Source organism: Protopterus annectens, chromosome 7.part0 (assembly GCF_019279795.1).
Source record: "Protopterus annectens isolate FY-2018-M chromosome 7.part0, PAN1.0, whole genome shotgun sequence".
In the NCBI taxonomy this organism is placed as follows: Eukaryota; Metazoa; Chordata; order Ceratodontiformes; family Protopteridae; genus Protopterus; species Protopterus annectens.
This window is the reverse complement of record NC_056739.1, coordinates 1,576,130,607-1,576,146,789: the sequence shown is the minus strand read 5'-3', so window position 1 is coordinate 1,576,146,789 and position 16,183 is coordinate 1,576,130,607. Positions and strand designations below refer to the sequence as shown.

Below are 16,183 nucleotides of genomic sequence, written 5' to 3'. Positions count from 1 at the left end.
CTTATAGCTGAAGGGATTTTGTGTTTGTACACTGTTCACACCATTTGGTACTAATTTTGATCACCTTTTTGGGGACACCTGACATCTGGGGCAAGAAAAACTGAAGAAAATGGCATAGGTTGCAGTATATGTACCCCTGGTGCACTGACATCAGGGATGAGGCGACAACAACCGACGTCAGACCAAGACTTTGGAAATCCGGCCAACTGCGGGACCGCCTGATGACAGGATAACCCGAGTGTGATGACTGCAGCAGGGTGAACACTCGAACATCTACATTTATGGTAGGTACAAAACTGTACTTTACATCTACTGCTGCCAAAAATCCTACCCCTTCTGATAGAGATTCTAGAGCCTTGGACAGATAGGGTAGGAAGGTATGCACTTCTGCTATTTTGGCCAGTAGGGCTTTAAATTGCCAGTTTCATATATTAAAGTACCAGCAGCATATTATGGGATTACTTAAACAGAAAATGATGTTGGTTCCTGACTGTGCTGAACACAAAGAATTACAGGATTTAATGCATTCTGCTGAACAAGTTGGTAAACATACTTTGCAATGTGGTTTTGACTCTTTAGAAGCATCTTGCAGGGCTGCTGTCACTGGGTCCGTACTTAGAAGGCATGCTTGGCTTAAGGAGCAAAACTTGCCAGATCATGTTAAAGCTAAATTACTGGATGCTCCCTTAAACCAAAACCGCCTGTTTGGCAACAAAGCAGAAGAAGTCCTCAAAAAGATGGAGGGGAAAAGCTAAATCTATGCAAACTGTTAACGATTTCATGCAAGTACAGCCTCCCAGGTTTAGTAGGCATTGACTTTCAAAGAATTGGTCCTTTCCTGTCTCTTCCAGGCCTTCTCAGTCCAAACCCAGGAACAGCAGACCAACTAGATTACAGTCTCAGGCTATGCACAGGCCTAAGCAGTGGGGGGGCTCCCACTTCCAAAGCAGGAAGTAGTAAGACACCCCCCCCCCCCACGGAAAAATGGCACAATGACTTAACCTTAATCCTTCCAAACCCTGCTCAACTGCCTGCTCCCTTAGGAGGAAAGCTCGCCCTGCATGCAAAAAACTGGGAACTCACTACCCAGGACAAATGGGTTTTAAATATAGTTTTCCAAGGATACAGATTCCACTTCCACACCCTACGAACCCCAAACGGTTGGCCAGACCTACCCCCAAATCAGTGGGCAGAGGCTCAACAGCAGGTTCTCTCTCTCTTCTAAGTATCCGGGCTATTCAGCCTGTCCCAGCAGAAGAAAGGGGACAAGGTTTTTATTCAAGACTTTTCCTGGTACCCAGAAAAGACAGCCCCTGGCATCCTATCCGGGACCTCTCTATTCTAAACACCTTTTTGGTAGTACTAAAATTCAAAATGCTAACACTTCAACAGCTGCTTCCTATGCTACGCAAAGATGCCTGGTTGGTAACCTTAGACTTAAAGGAAGCTTACCTGCACATTCCAATAAAGGAATCTTGCAGGAAATACCTACGCTTCAGGGCAGGCTGCATGCACTATCAGTTCTATGCACTTCCCTTTGGTTTATCTACTGTGCCCAGGGTATTCACAAAGTGTCTAGCTCCAGCCATTGCATTTTGCAGGCAGAGAAATATTCAGGTATACCCATACCTGGACGATTGTCTGATTCAAGCAGAAAGCCAGGACGTGCTATTAAAACATCTGGCATTGTAAAGAAACTTCTAACCTCACTGCGGTACACCATAAACGAAAAGAAATCTCACCTAGTACCCTGCCAACAGATTGTATTCCTGGGAGCAAGCTTGAACACAACTTCCCAGATGGCTTTTCTCACTCCAGAGAAACAAGTTTATTTGACAACCTACTTCAAACTACTGGCCACAAAGACCCAGCTATCTGCAAGGAAAATTCTGCAAGCGCTGGGGTTCATGGCCTCTTCCATTCTACTAATTCCATATACAAGACTGCATATGAGGAAACTACAATGGTATCTAAAAAGCCTATGGTGTCAACATTATCAGGAGCTGGAATCAATGATTCATATCCTTCCTTGTATAAAGACAGAGTTCCTTTGGTGGGCAGAGGCCTGCTACCACAACAAGGGGCTCCCTTTCACTGTACCCCTTGCCGCCCAAACCCTAACAACAGACGCATCAGACTATGCATGGGGGGCTCACTTGGCAGGGCAGTGCATTCAAGGCAAATGGAACCCAAGACAGATGCACCTGCATATCAACCAAAAAGAAATGTTAGCTGTACAGAATTCCTTGACAGCCTTCAAGAACCACATTCTTCCAGGACAATTATTGGTAAAGACAGAGAACACCACAGTTATGTGGTACATAAACAAGCAGGGGAGAGCCCACTCGTACCCTCTCTGCAGACTAGCCATGGCTCTGTGGAACACAACCTTGAGCTACCAAGTGCACCTACATGCTCAAGTCCTGCCAGGCAAGCTAAATTCACTGGCAGACAACCTAAGCAGAAATCACATGGACCCACATGAATGGAAACTGGAACCAAAAATATTCAACCTCTTGAGGAACAAATGGGGGACTCCAGAGATAGACCTGTTTGCCTCCCCTCTGAACTGCCAATTGGACAAATTCTGCACAAGGGCTTCCCACAGTCAAGCTTGGAAAGTGGATGCCCTGTCCTTTACCTGAGAAAGCCTCTCAGTTTATGCCTTTCCACCTCTGCCTCTCCTCTCAATGGTTCTGCTAAAGATCAAACAGGACAAACCAGGACAATACTTATTACACCAGACTGGCCACGTCAGCACTGGTACCCCCTCTTGCGCAGTATGACACTGCTGGAACCATGGCACCTGTCTCAGACCCCTTCCCTGCTGTCCCAGCAGGTGGGCCAGATTCTGCACCCTCAGCTTCAAACCCTGAACCTTGCAACCTGGCTAATTCCTTGAGCTCTCCAATAGCATCCCTCAGTAAGCAGGTGCTAGATGTCATTCTGGAGGCAAGGAGGCCTATTACTAGAAAATCCTATGCTGAAAAGTGGAAAACTGTTCCTGGAGCCATACTCAAGAGATGGGCACAACGGTACCCAGCTTACCTCATATTCTTCAGTACTTAAAACAAATTCTCCACAAGGGCCTATCCTTCTCGACAATTAAAGTTCATGCCCCTGCCATTTTAGCACATTATAATACTGAACCATCCCTCTTCTCTCACCCCCTGCTAAAGCAATTCCTCAGAGGAGCCAAATATTTAAGACCCCCCCTCCCAAGAGAGCCCCTACTCCAGCCTGTGACCTTAACTTTGTATAGGAAAAGCTCACTCTCCCTCCTTTTGAGCCAGCTGCAACTGCAGAGTTGAAATTCCTTTCTTGGAAAACAGCCTTCCTTCTAGCCAAAACTTCAGCAAGAAGAGTGTCTGAATTACAGGCCCTCATGGCAGTGGAGCCCTTCATTATCTTCTTTGCAGACAGGGTTTCCCTCTGGACCAGTCCTTCCTTTATGCCCAAGGTGGTGTCTAGTGTGGCCCGAAATCAATCCATTCATTTGCCTACCTTTTTCTCGAATCCACAAAGCAGAGGGGAACGAATACTGCACTCTTTGGACGTGCACAAGACAACTTAGATTTTATTCGGACAGGACCAAGCCTGTGAGAAAATCTGAACAGCTGCTAGTTGGTTTTGCTGCAGGGGCAGGGGGATGGCCATTTCAAAGCAAACCATTTTTAAATGGATAGCCCATTGCATTCATTTCTGCTTTAAGCACCATGGAAAACCTACCCCACAGGGGATAAGATCACATTCCACCAGGGCTGCATCTACCTCTACAGCCTTTCTCAGAGGAGTCCCTACCAGGGACATCCTAGAAGCTGCTACTTGGATCTTTGTCTATACCTTCACCAAGCATTACCACATGCCTATTTTTTCTAAATCCAGAGCTGGTTTTGCCACTGTAGTCTTGCAGGGCTTAACAGCTGGCCCTAATGCTCTCTAACTTCATCCTCCCTTCCTTAGCTTTGGGAATCAACCCAAATGTAATGACTGCAACAGTGAAACATGAAGAACATAGTACAGTTGTGTACACTTACCATAAATGTAGATGTTCGAGTGTATTCACTGTTGCAGTCCTGGTTACCCTGCCTCCAGCCCCCTGACTTCTCTTGGCTCTACCTTTCCTTCTTGTTTGGTGTATTTAAGCTTTCTGGTGTATTTGCTTTTTGATGGAGGTGTACCATAACATATAATTGCTTCCCATTGTGGGGGCACCTGACATCTGGGGCAAGAAAAACTGATGTAATGGCGTCAGCTGCATGTTTTTATACCCCTGACGACCTGACGTCATGGAAGAAGAGACAGCATCTAATACAGGAATCCAAGACTCTGGTATTCAGGCCGACTGATGGCTACCTGCAGGCAGATAACCCCAATGCAATGACTGCAACAGTGAATACACTCAAACATCTACATTTATGGTAAGTGTACACAACTGTACGTTTTCCTGTCCTCAGTGAGGCGCTTTCGCTGCTCCTGATGCCCGCTTCTGTGGATTTGCAGGCCGCTATGGAGACCCTTTTGGAGTCCAGTATGCCACGAGACTCTTCGACTAAGGATCCTGCGGATGTCTCTACCTTGGATGGGTCCAGAGCTGCTGAGCAAGCATCGGCTTCCGAGGAAGTACTTCGCACTACTGATATTCAGCACAGACTGACGACTTCTTTCACATCTTCATTTCTTTCTAAAACTACAGAGTTTCTAAGGCCCAGGGTATGAAGTATGCCCAAAAAAACGATGACCCAAGCTCAGGCACCTGCTTCCTTGCCTCAATCTCAAATGCTTAAAATGTTGGAAGACCGTATTATGTTTATTATTATGCTTTTTCCAAAAGAAAAAGAGACTTGTCCCCAGTAGTTTTATCTGAACAGGAGTCCGATGACTCTGATGCTTCCGAATATGAAGACATGCAACCCTTTCTGCTTATGAGGATTCTGATGCAGAGGAATCCATTCCTTCTGTCTCTCCACCCGAGGATTTTTCATTTGGGGAAACTCTTCATACTTCAAGGGAGCATTTCCATTGGGAATGTCAGGACTATCCTCAGTCAAAAAAGAGACTCAGGGAATTCTTAGATTTACCACAGCACAGACATTTGGCCATTCCTCCTGTCCTGGATGTTGTGGATGATGTTTTTATTGAATCCAGTTTGACTCCAGACACCTTTCCTCCTGCTCTCAGGAAACCTGATGGGTACTACAGAGTCCCCGACTCTCACAAATTCCTTTTCAAAATCCTACTGCTGACCCAGAGGTCATCTTTCAAGGATCTAATGGAATTAAAGCAACCTCAGCTAAGAATCCTACCCCCTCAGATAGGGATTCCCGAGCTTTAGACAGATAGGGTAAAAAAGTATACACCTCTGCTACTCTTGCTATTAGAGCATTAAATTGCCAGTTCCATATGCTGAAATATCAGCAGAATACCATGGAACTCATCAAACAAAAATATCTTCCTTTCCTGCTTGTACAGAAAATAAAGAATTACAAGAGCTAGTGCATTCTGCAAGTCAAGTTACTAAGCACACTTTGCAATGTGGCTTTGATGTCCTAGAAGCATCTTGCAGGGCAGCAGTCACTGGTTCTGTCCTGAGAAAGCATGCTTGGCTTAAGGAACAGACCTTGCCAAACCATGTCAAATCCAAACTATTGGACGCACCATTGAACAAAGACAATTTATTTGGCACCAAGGCAGAAGAGGTCTTAAAAAAGATAGAGGAAAAAGATAAATCTGTGCAGACAGTTAAAGACTTCTTACAGGTCCAGCCTCCGTGGTTCAGTAGGCATTGCCCCTCCAAGCACTGGTCTTTTTCTGCCCCCTCCCGGCCAGCTCAGCCCAGACCCAGGGGAAGCAGACCCCCCAGACAGCAGCCCCAGGGAATGCAGATATCTAAGCAATGGAGTTCCTCCTCTTCAAAAACAGGGAGTGCAAAGCCGCTCCCTTATGGTAAGACCTCACAATGACTTTACACCTCCACCCCTTACTTCTGCCCACCTGCTTATGCCCCTAGGAGAAAAACTGTCCTTCCATGCAAGCAACTGGGCCTCTATTACCAACAACCGATGGGTCCTCAACATAGTGTCCCATGGATACACATTTTATTTCCACACTCTGCCAACCCCAAAAGGGTTCCCAGATCTTCCTCCAAACCAGTGGACAGAGGCCAAAAAGCAAGTCCTTTCCCTGCTCTCCATGAGTGCAATACAGCATGTTCCTGCCGAACAGATAAGCCAAGGTTTCTATTCCAGACTCTTCCTGGTACCCAGAAAAGAGGGCACCCGGTGCCCAATCCTCGATCTATCCAGTCTAATCACCTTTCTGGTAATACCAAAATTCAAAATGCTCACCCTCCAGCAGCTTCTTCCTATGCTTTCCAGGGATGCTTGGTTAGCCACCCTAGACCTAAAAGAGACCTACCTACATATCCCAATCAGGGAATCTTGCAGGAAATAATTACGTTTCACGGCAGAATCACTGCACTTTTAGTTCTCTGCGCTTCCCTTTGGCTTATCCACTGCTCCCAGAGTTTTCACAAAATGTCTGGCTCCAGCCATTGCTTTTTGCAGACAAAGAAATATTCAAATTTACCCCTACTTAGATGATTGCCTGATTCAGGCATACAGTCAGGAAAAGCTGTTACAGTTTATGATCTTAGAGTGTTTGGTAATTGCAGTAGCAGTTGGGTGATATATTTAGCAACATGTCAATGCTCAGCATTTTATGTTGGGCAGACATCACGATCACTCAGAGTCAGGATGGGTGAACACAAAAGTGATATCAGAAATAAAAAAAGAGGCCAATGCTCTGTACAGACACACCCTGAAACATAATAATGCCAGATTTATGTTCATGATCATAGACAAAATTACTGGAGACAGGAGCAGTCAACAGGGTTGGCATAGCATTTTGAACCACAAAGAAAAATATTGGATAATTCACCTTGGGGCATTATTTCCCCCTGGCCTTAATGACCACTTATAATTGGGATTAATATATCGTTGGCATTATAGTATTGGTGTCATGATTGGGAAGAATATATACGAACCAGGGAGGTATTTTGTGAATTATAGAATGGATAGTATTGGTTTGTTAACCATATGTCCAGTTGAACAAATGACATGTTTTTTGTTGTATGTTTCTACATTACTATAGGTTATATCAGTTTTAACAGTTTATACAAGTGCCAGGTAAAGATGAGGGCTATATATTTGTAGGCCGTTGTTGTTACAAGATGTTGTTGGATTGCAATTTTGATCTACAAATTAAACAGTCTACTGCATCCAGCTATATGTCATTAAACTCATCTATTTAATTTTGTGTTTATGATAACACAATTGGCAGTATATGTGGTGAATTTCCTTTAAAGTATATGAGTTTATTTCAATGGTATTTGTGTGTTCAGTTTGTGCACCGTTTTTTATATTTAATATGACCATTAATAATAAATGTACAGTTATACATTAGAGATTGATAGGGTATACCATGATTTGATAATGCATTAGGTATTATAAATTAATATAGCACATATTTACATGTTAGTGGGGACCTTGTGGTTTTCTCACAGCATGTCATCAGTTCAGGATACAGTTGACAGTATTCTCAAATGTTGTTGATCATCTTCTATGTATAATAACAAGATTATAAGTTATTTTGTTTAAATATATATTTTTATGGATTTTTTTATTGTTTCAAATACGCTTCTATTTCAATATGGTGATGATATTATTAGTTATACATTATTATATAAACAGCATTGTAAAACTAGCTTTAGGGTTGGTCTATACCATGTTCCCATTGGTTGGTGATATCTATAAATATTTATGAGATTTTGTGCATGATAAATTCTTTCTCACTGATGAAGACTGGATAGCCGAAACCGGTTTGAACTGATAATAGTGCATTTTGTGGCATTACATGCCTTAATTAATATTTATTTCTGAGTAAAGTATCTATATGCTGCATATGCTGGCCTCTTGTGTTTTATAAAGCTGTTACAGCACCTGACCTTTGTAAAGGACCTACTGACCTCCCTGGGATATGCTATCAATGAAAAGAAATCAAAACTAGTCCCCACACAAAAAATTGTTTTCCTGGGAGCAAGCTTGGACACAGCATGCCAGATGGCATTCCTTACACCAGAAAAACAAGCCGACCTGACAGGCTATTATTCTCAACTAGCCACCAGAGCCCAGTTATCCGCAAGGAAAAGCCTGCAAGCTCTAGGGTTCATGGCCTCCTGCATTCTACTCATTCCATATGCCAGACTGCATATGAGGAAACTACAGTGGTACCTAAAAAGCCTTTGGTGTCAACACTCTCAAGACCCAGAAACTATCATACTAATGATACCTTGTCTAAGGAAAGATTTTCTTTGGTGGGCAGCAGCATGCAACCACAATAAGGGACTTCCCTTCTTACAACCCCACACCTCCCAGACCCTCACCAGACATATCAGACTATGCCTGGGGTGCACACCTGAACAGCAGGTGCATTCAGGGCCATTGGACCCCAAATCAAATTCATCTGCATATCAACCAAAAAGAGATGCTAACAGTTCAGCACACCCTGACAGATTTATAGGTTCATAGGTTCATACTAGGCTATCTGCCCTAGGGCATTTATAAGCCTAGCCAGAGTGTGTTTGGCTTTCGCCACCCATTTTAAATGAACTTTGCTATGCCCTTTTTCGAGGTTATATACTGTGCCTCTGTCTAAGTGACACAGAAGTGATACCCGGGGTAAACCTACTATCTCCCATCCACTCATCAAGATTCCTCTTGAAGAGAGTCAATGAGGGACTCTGCCTAACCTGGACTGGGATTTTATTCCAGAGTGAAGGGAGCCTCTGGGTTATGAATCTGTCCCTCCAGCATGTCCTATTTATTTCAGTGCTGAGGTTCAAGTCTCTCGAGCGCTTAGCTTGATGGGATTTGGATTTTCTGAGGTGCAGCATGTCCATTAATTCCGGGTTGGACATGGCTTTATACGTCAGGCACAGATCACCTCTGAGCAGGCGGTATGCCACTGAGTAGAGCTGGAGTTTCTTTAACCGGGCAGCATATGGCATCTGTTTGAGCCCTTTGATCCTCTTGGTGAGGTACTTTTGGGGTCTTTCCAGTTGCTGCAGGTGTCTGGTAAGGTACATCCCAAAAGGGGCATTGTACTCAATTATGGGCCTGATGAGGGATGAGTAAAGAGGCACGATGACCTCCCCTGATCTAGATGTGAATCCCTTCATTATTAGATGGGCTATATAAAATGTTTTTCTAACCACCTTGGCCACGTGGTTGTCAAATGAGAGATTGCTATCAACTTGGGTCCCCAGGTCCCTAATTACTTCTTCCGTACTTAATGGATTACCACCTATGTGGTAATTTGTGGGCACTTTGTTTTTGCCAAAGGGGATGACTATACACTTTTTGGCGTTTAGCTTGAGGCCATGGTTCTGGCACCAGTTGTCTGTTTCTATGAGGCCCTTTTGTAGGATGCTTGTGTCGGCTGGAGAGTCTATTATGGCGCCCAGTTTGCAGTCATCTGCGAATTTGGTCAGCCACAGTCCTTCCGTGTTAGCTTGTACCGCCGAGAAATATGTACCGAACAAGAGAGGTCCCAGGACTGAGCCTTGTGGGATGCCACTTGTAACTGGTTTGGAGTCTGACATGGCTCCAGCAATTCTAACCATGTGGGTTCTGTCCTTGAGCCAGTTTGCAACCCATCTAGTGACATAGGGGTTTATATTTAAGCTGGTGAGCTTATTTATAATGCCAGAGTGGGGTACTGTATCGAAGGCTTTTGCAAGGTCCAGGTAGGCTGTGTGGCCCACCTTCCCCTTGTCAATGGCCTTGGTGACTGTTTCAAAGAAATCGACCAGGTTTAAGAGGCAGGATCTGCCCTTAACAAAGCCGAACTGGGTAGGATCCAGTGTCTGTAGGTCCCCAATATCTTTATTTATGAGGTCCATGATGATCCTTTCTATAGCTTTGCAGACCAAGCTATTCAAGCTTATGGGGCGATAGTTTCCAGGATCCATTGAGGCACCACCTTTGTGGAGAGGGACCACTGTTGCTGTACGCCACTCTTTGGGTACATATCCTGTAGTAAGGCTGAGACTGAACAGTAGTTTTATGTGTGGGTTTAGTTCTTCTTGGAGTTCATGTAGGACGCAGCCCGGGACACCGTCTGGTCCCATTGATGCTGTGTTTTTTGCTTTGGAGAGGGCGGCTCTCACCTGAGCATCTGAGATGTCAGGGGGGGCAGCACTCTGCTGGGATAGATATCTGCCCTTTTGGTGGGGAAGGGGGGGGAGGTTTGCGCTGAACCTGTCAGCTAGGATGTTGGCAATGTCTGTGGGTTCGGTGTATTTTTTGTCATTTTGGACTAATTCTGAGCATATCTGGGAATTCCCACCCAGGTTCCTAACATAACTAAAGAAAGCCTTGTGATTATCCTTAGTGTCCTGTGCAATTTTTCTCTCGAAGCTGGCCTTAGATGATTTTATGAGTGCCCATAGTTTTTTGCTAATACTGATCAGAGATGCCTTCCCTTTTTGGGATTTTGCTCTATCATGTAGTAGCTTCCTCCTTCTATTGTATAGTTTGTTTATAGCTGGGGTCCACCAGACAGGATGCCTAACTTTGGAGGATTAGGTCTTGGTTTTATTTGGGATTGCATGATCCATGCATTCCTGAAGGTGTTCATAGAATGCATTGAAGGATTCCACCTCGGTTTTGAGGAGTGTGAAATTTGCTTTAGAGAAGTTTTTCACTGTGGTTTTCTGGGCAGGGGCTGGGGTCGGGATGTGAATATCTAGTGAGATTAGTTTATGGTCTGATCTTACCAGTGAGGGATACACTTCTAGTCTGGAGCATAGAGTCCCTATGTTGGTGATGATCAGGTCCAGTATGTTTTCCCCCCTTGTGGGAGTGGCAACAAGTTGTTCCATAGCATTTGAGTTTATAAATTCTAGGAACCTTCGGGCTAGGGTGTTGGAGCTAGAGTAATGCTCCCAGTCTATGTTAGGGTAGTTGAAGTCACCCAATATAATGGTGTTTGGAGAGATATTCATATTTTCCAGTGTTCTCAGGAAGGCCGAGTGGGGTTCCTGGGTTTGGGAGGGTGGTCTGTAGCAGGCTATAAACTGGAAGGCAGTTTTACCCACTGTTAGTTGCACATGGATAGTCTCTGATGCTTCGTGCTGTGCCACCAACCTGGAGGTGTGGGTATCTTTGATGAATATTGATACTCCCACTCCTTTTGTGGTTCGGTCCAAGTTTTGGGGCTGAAAAACATGGTATGAGGTATAACCTGGTAGTGCTGGGGTGCTCTCGGGAGCCTTGAACCAGGTTTCTGTTACTGCACAGATATCGATGTTCTCCATGCTAAGGAGAGTTTTGAGTGCATGCATCTTGAGGTTTAGACTTCTGGCGTTGAGTAGCATTACTCTTAGTTTTTTATCCCTTGCGATACCTATGGAGGTGGGTTTGTCTTTTGAGCCTTGCCTAAAAAAGGCACTATGGGGGTGGCAAGAGCCTTTGCCAATATCCGAAAGCCCAGGGGTGACAGGTGCAAGCCGTTCCTAGCGAGGCATCGTGGCTTGTCGAGCATGTCATCCCAGGCAGACAGGCATTGGATCCCCTTTGAATGACACCAATACTTAAGCCAATTGTTGAAATTGATCATCTTGTCTTCATATTGTGGCATCATTCTTGGTGAGGGTAAGATGCTACTCAAGGTCAGGGTCATACCGGCCTGGGCTACATGCTCAGAGAGCTCCTCTATGTCTCTTTTCATGTAGTCCAGGGAGGTACGTCTCAGGTCATTCACACCAGCATGGACAATGACTGAGTCATATTTGTACTTGCCTTGGAGTGACCTGAGTGCTTGTGTTATGTGGCGGATCCTAGCGCCCGATAGGCAGCTCACCATGACCTTCTCCTTGTTCAGCCTGGTGAGCGGGACGTCAGTGTGCCTGACGATAGAGTCACCTATTACAAGTGTATCAGGTGTGTTGTTTAGCCTTAAGGGCTGTGACTGTTCGGCACACTGGCTTTGTGAGCTATGTGTTGCACGTGTTTTGTTTTGGGGTAGCGGTTCCTTGGGTGTCTGCTTTGGAGGTCTCTGCTGCTTAGGCAGATTTTTATTTAGAGCCTCTGAGTATGTTTTTGTGTGTTTATGTGTTAGGTTTGCTGTCGTGGTAGGTCTATGTGAGACTAGAATTGTAGTGAGTGTGGTTTCCTTCTCCTCCTGACTGGTTACGCCAGTACTGAGTTGAGAGAGCTTAGCCTCCAGTTTGGCTATATGGTTGCATCTCTCACATGTGTTGGAATTTGTTGGGAGGAGGAGAGGGTTGTCTGTGTACATGAGGCAGTTGTAACATTGCCTCAAGATTCCCAGATTCACCAGCTGGACCAGAGAGGAGATTGACAACTGAACTTTGGACATGCTAGAATAGTATTGGGAATTCCTTTATAATTGAAAAAAAGGGCCAATGGGGAACAAAGTACTCAAGGGGAGTTTGTGAGGGTGTAGTACTTTTAATTTTTTTGTGCTGACTTGTACAATTGCTTTAGTGAGCAAGTGCCAGGCTTTAGAGTGGGAATAGGGTGTTTATTATGAGAACTAGATCAGTTCTCAGGGAAAAAGTGAAGAGCAGACTTTGTGGAGCCGAGAATGGTTTAAACCCAATTAAGCAGTGCTGCCCGATGCTGCGCTATGCGCAAAATCGCGCAAAGCAGCGCTAAAGCGGGTTTTATACAGGGGGACTTGAAAGAGCTAGAAATTGTCCCAAAACGGCCAATAGATTACCAGATTCTTGTGCTGGGAACACTCCTCCAGGGATAGATAGGCTGCTCCAAGCTCCCCACTGCCACTGGTGAACAAAGAAGCCTCCCTTTATCCAAGAAAGGAAATGGGCAACACAGGAACTTTCCAAAAGTCCAGAATACAGCAAAGCTTGTATTTGGGTTACTCTAGGTCAGGAAAGACGGGAATCAAGGATAATTTTTTTTTTGCAACAAACAGCAGGAAAATGCAATAAATATTTAACACAGGCTGGTGCACTTGAGTGTGTAGCCTCAACAGGTAAAAGCAACAAACAGGACAAACTTTAAAAGTGCAGGTGTAAAAACAACTTTAAACAGTTTAAAACAGTTCAAGAAGCAGAAATACTTGCAGTTTAGCTGGATCGGACAGTCGCCCAGGTAGTAGCAGGAAAACAAACACTTTTATCAGGTTAGCAGTCGCTCTTTTAGCCTCTCTGCTTCTAGCACCACTCTGCAGGACCACAAGGAGCTTGGCTGAGTAGTAACAAGTGCAAAAACCCCGCTAAAGTGGGTTTTATACAGGGGGACTTGAAAGAGCTAAAAATTGGCCCAAAACGGCCAATAGACTACCAGATTCTTGTGTTGGGAACACTCCTCCAGGGATAGATAGGCTGCTCCAAGCTCCCCACTGTCACTGGTGAACAAATAAGCCTCCCTTTATCCAAGAAAGGAAATGGGCAACACAGGAACTTTCCAAAAGTCCAGAATACAGCAAAGCCTGTATTTGGACTACTCTAGGTCAGGAAAGATGGGAAGCAAGGATAATTTTTTTCTTCTTTTTTGCAACAAACAGGCTACCAGATTATTTTGCTGGGAACACTCCTCCAGGGATAGCTAGGCTGCTCCAAGCTCCCCACTGCCACTGGTGAACAAAGAAGCCTCCCTTTATCCAAGAAAGGAAATGGGCAACACAGGAACTACCAGATTCTTGTGCTGGGAACACTCCTCCAGGGATAGATAGGCTGCTCCAAGCTCCCCACTGCCACTGGTGAACAAAGAAGCCTACCTTTATCCAAGAAAGGAAATGGGCAACACAGGAACTTTCCAAAAGTCCAGAATACAGCAAAGCCTGTATTTGGGCTACTCTAGGTCAGGAAAGATGGGATACAAGGATCATTTTTTTTCTTTTTTGCAACAAACAGCAGAAAACTGCAATAAATATGTAACACAGGCTAGCGCACTTGAGTGTGTAGCCTCAACAGGTAAATGCAACAAACAGGACAAACTTTAAATTACAAGCGCAAAAACGCGCTAAAGCTGGCTTTAAAGCAGGGGGTTAGAAAGAGATAGGAAATGGCCCAAAACGGCCAGTAAGCTACAGGTCACTGGGCTGGAACCACTCCTCAAGGGACAGATAGGCTGCTCCCATACTCTCGCCAAAACCTGTACTAATCAAAACAGACAACACCACAGTGATGTGGTATATCAACAAGCAGGGAGGGACTCACTCTTATCCTTTCTGCAGGCTCCCCGTGACCCTTTGGCACACAGCCTCAGCCATACAACTACACCTGCTAGCACAATTCCTGCCAGGCTCCCTAAACTCTCTGGCAGACAACTTAAGCAGAAACCTGCTAGACCCACACGAGTGGCAGCTAGACCAGAGAACCGTCACCCTTGTAACCTAGAAATGGGGCACCCTGAAGGTGGACCTCTTTGCTTCCCACTCCAATCATCAACTCAGCAAATTCTGCACCAGGGAACTTCACAGCAAGGCCTTGAAAGTGGATGCTTTATCCTTCCAGTGGGTAAACCTCTCGGCTTATGCATTTCCCCCTGTACTACTCATTACAGGGGTACTAATCAAAATATGGGAGGAAAAAACAAAGGCAATCCTGATTGCCCCAGACTGGCCATGCCAGCACTGGTACCCACTGCGGCGCAGCCTGTCACCCCTGCCACCATGGCACCTACCTCAGATCCCAACACTCCTGACCCAGAGGAATGGAGAATTCATGCATCCCCAATTGCAGACCCTCAACCTGGCAGCCTGGCTTATTCCCTGACCTCTCCTCAAGCTGCCAGCCTAAGCAAACAAGTCCTAGATGTTATACATGAGGCCAGACACCCCAGCACTAGAAAATCCTATGCTGACAAGTGGAAAAGATTTTGCACCTGGATCTAGGCTAAGGGAGCATTAATGGCACAGCCCTCCCTACCTCTCATCCTGGATTACCTAGCAGACCTACTACACAGGGGTCTATCCTTTTCTTCTATTAAAATTCATGCCTCTGCCATCTCTGCTCATTACAGCACAGAGCCACCTCTCTTCTCACACCCTCTTATCAAACAGTTCTTAAGAGGGGCTTACAACTTAAAGCCACACAGAAGAACTCCTGTCCCAGCTTGGGACCTTAACTTTGTGTTGGAAAAGCTCACCCTACCCCCCTTTGAACCTGCAGCTTCAGCAGAGTTAAAATTCCTCTCTTGGAAGACAGCCTTGCTTCTGGCCATCACTTCAGCTAGAAGAGTATCAGAGCTACAAGCTCTCATGGCTGCAGAGCCCTTCATCATTTTCCATGCTGACAGGGTCTCCCTCAGGACTAACCCTTCCTTTATGCCTAAAGTGGTGTCCATTGTGGCTCTCAACCAATCCATTCATTTGCCCATCCTTTTCCCTAACCCACAAAACAAGGGGGAAAAGGATTATGCACTCTCTAGATGTGCACTGACAGCTCAGATTATGTCTGGACAGGGCTAAATCTTTTAGAAAAACTGATCAATAGCTAGTCAGCTTTGCAGCAGGAGGCAGATGGCAAGGCCATATCCAAGCAAACAATCTCCAAATGGATAGCAGACTGCATCAATTCCTGCTACAAACAGCATGGGAAACTGCCCCCAAAGGGGGTCAGGATGCATTCCACTAGGGCAATCTCCACCTCTGCAGCTTTTCTCAGAGGGGTCCCCACCAGGGACATCCTGGAGGCTGCAACATGGACATCTGTTCATACCTTCACCAAGCATTACCACCTGCCTATCTTCTCCAAATCCAGGGCAGGCTTTGCCACCGGAGTCTTGCAGGGCATCCTAGCCAGCCCCCAGTCTTCTTGACTGCCTCCACCCTTTTCTTCAGATTTGGGAATTAACCCAAATGTGATGACTGCAACAGTGAAACACGAAGAACATAGTACAGTTGTGTACACTTACCATAAATGTAGATGTTCAAGTGTATTCACTGTTGCAGTCCTGGTCCCCCCCCCCACACACTCCATCCCCCTGGTCTCTCTCTCTCTCCCCCCTCTCTCTCTCTCTTCCTCTCTCCTTACAGGGAATTTTTGGTATTTACTTTCTACTGGTGGTGTTCTTTCACCATAGCATAGCTCCCTATTTGGGGGCTCCTGACACTTAGGGCAAGAAAAACT

The 16,183-nt window shown here is 45.3% G+C and overlaps 1 protein-coding gene across 5 annotated transcripts in view; it reads left to right on the top strand.

Annotated features, from left to right (window-relative positions):
• Nucleotides 1-16,183, top strand: part of PHF2 (PHD finger protein 2) — a 3,400,138-nt gene that overhangs the window by 3,178,040 nt on the left and 205,915 nt on the right. The window lies entirely within an intron of this gene.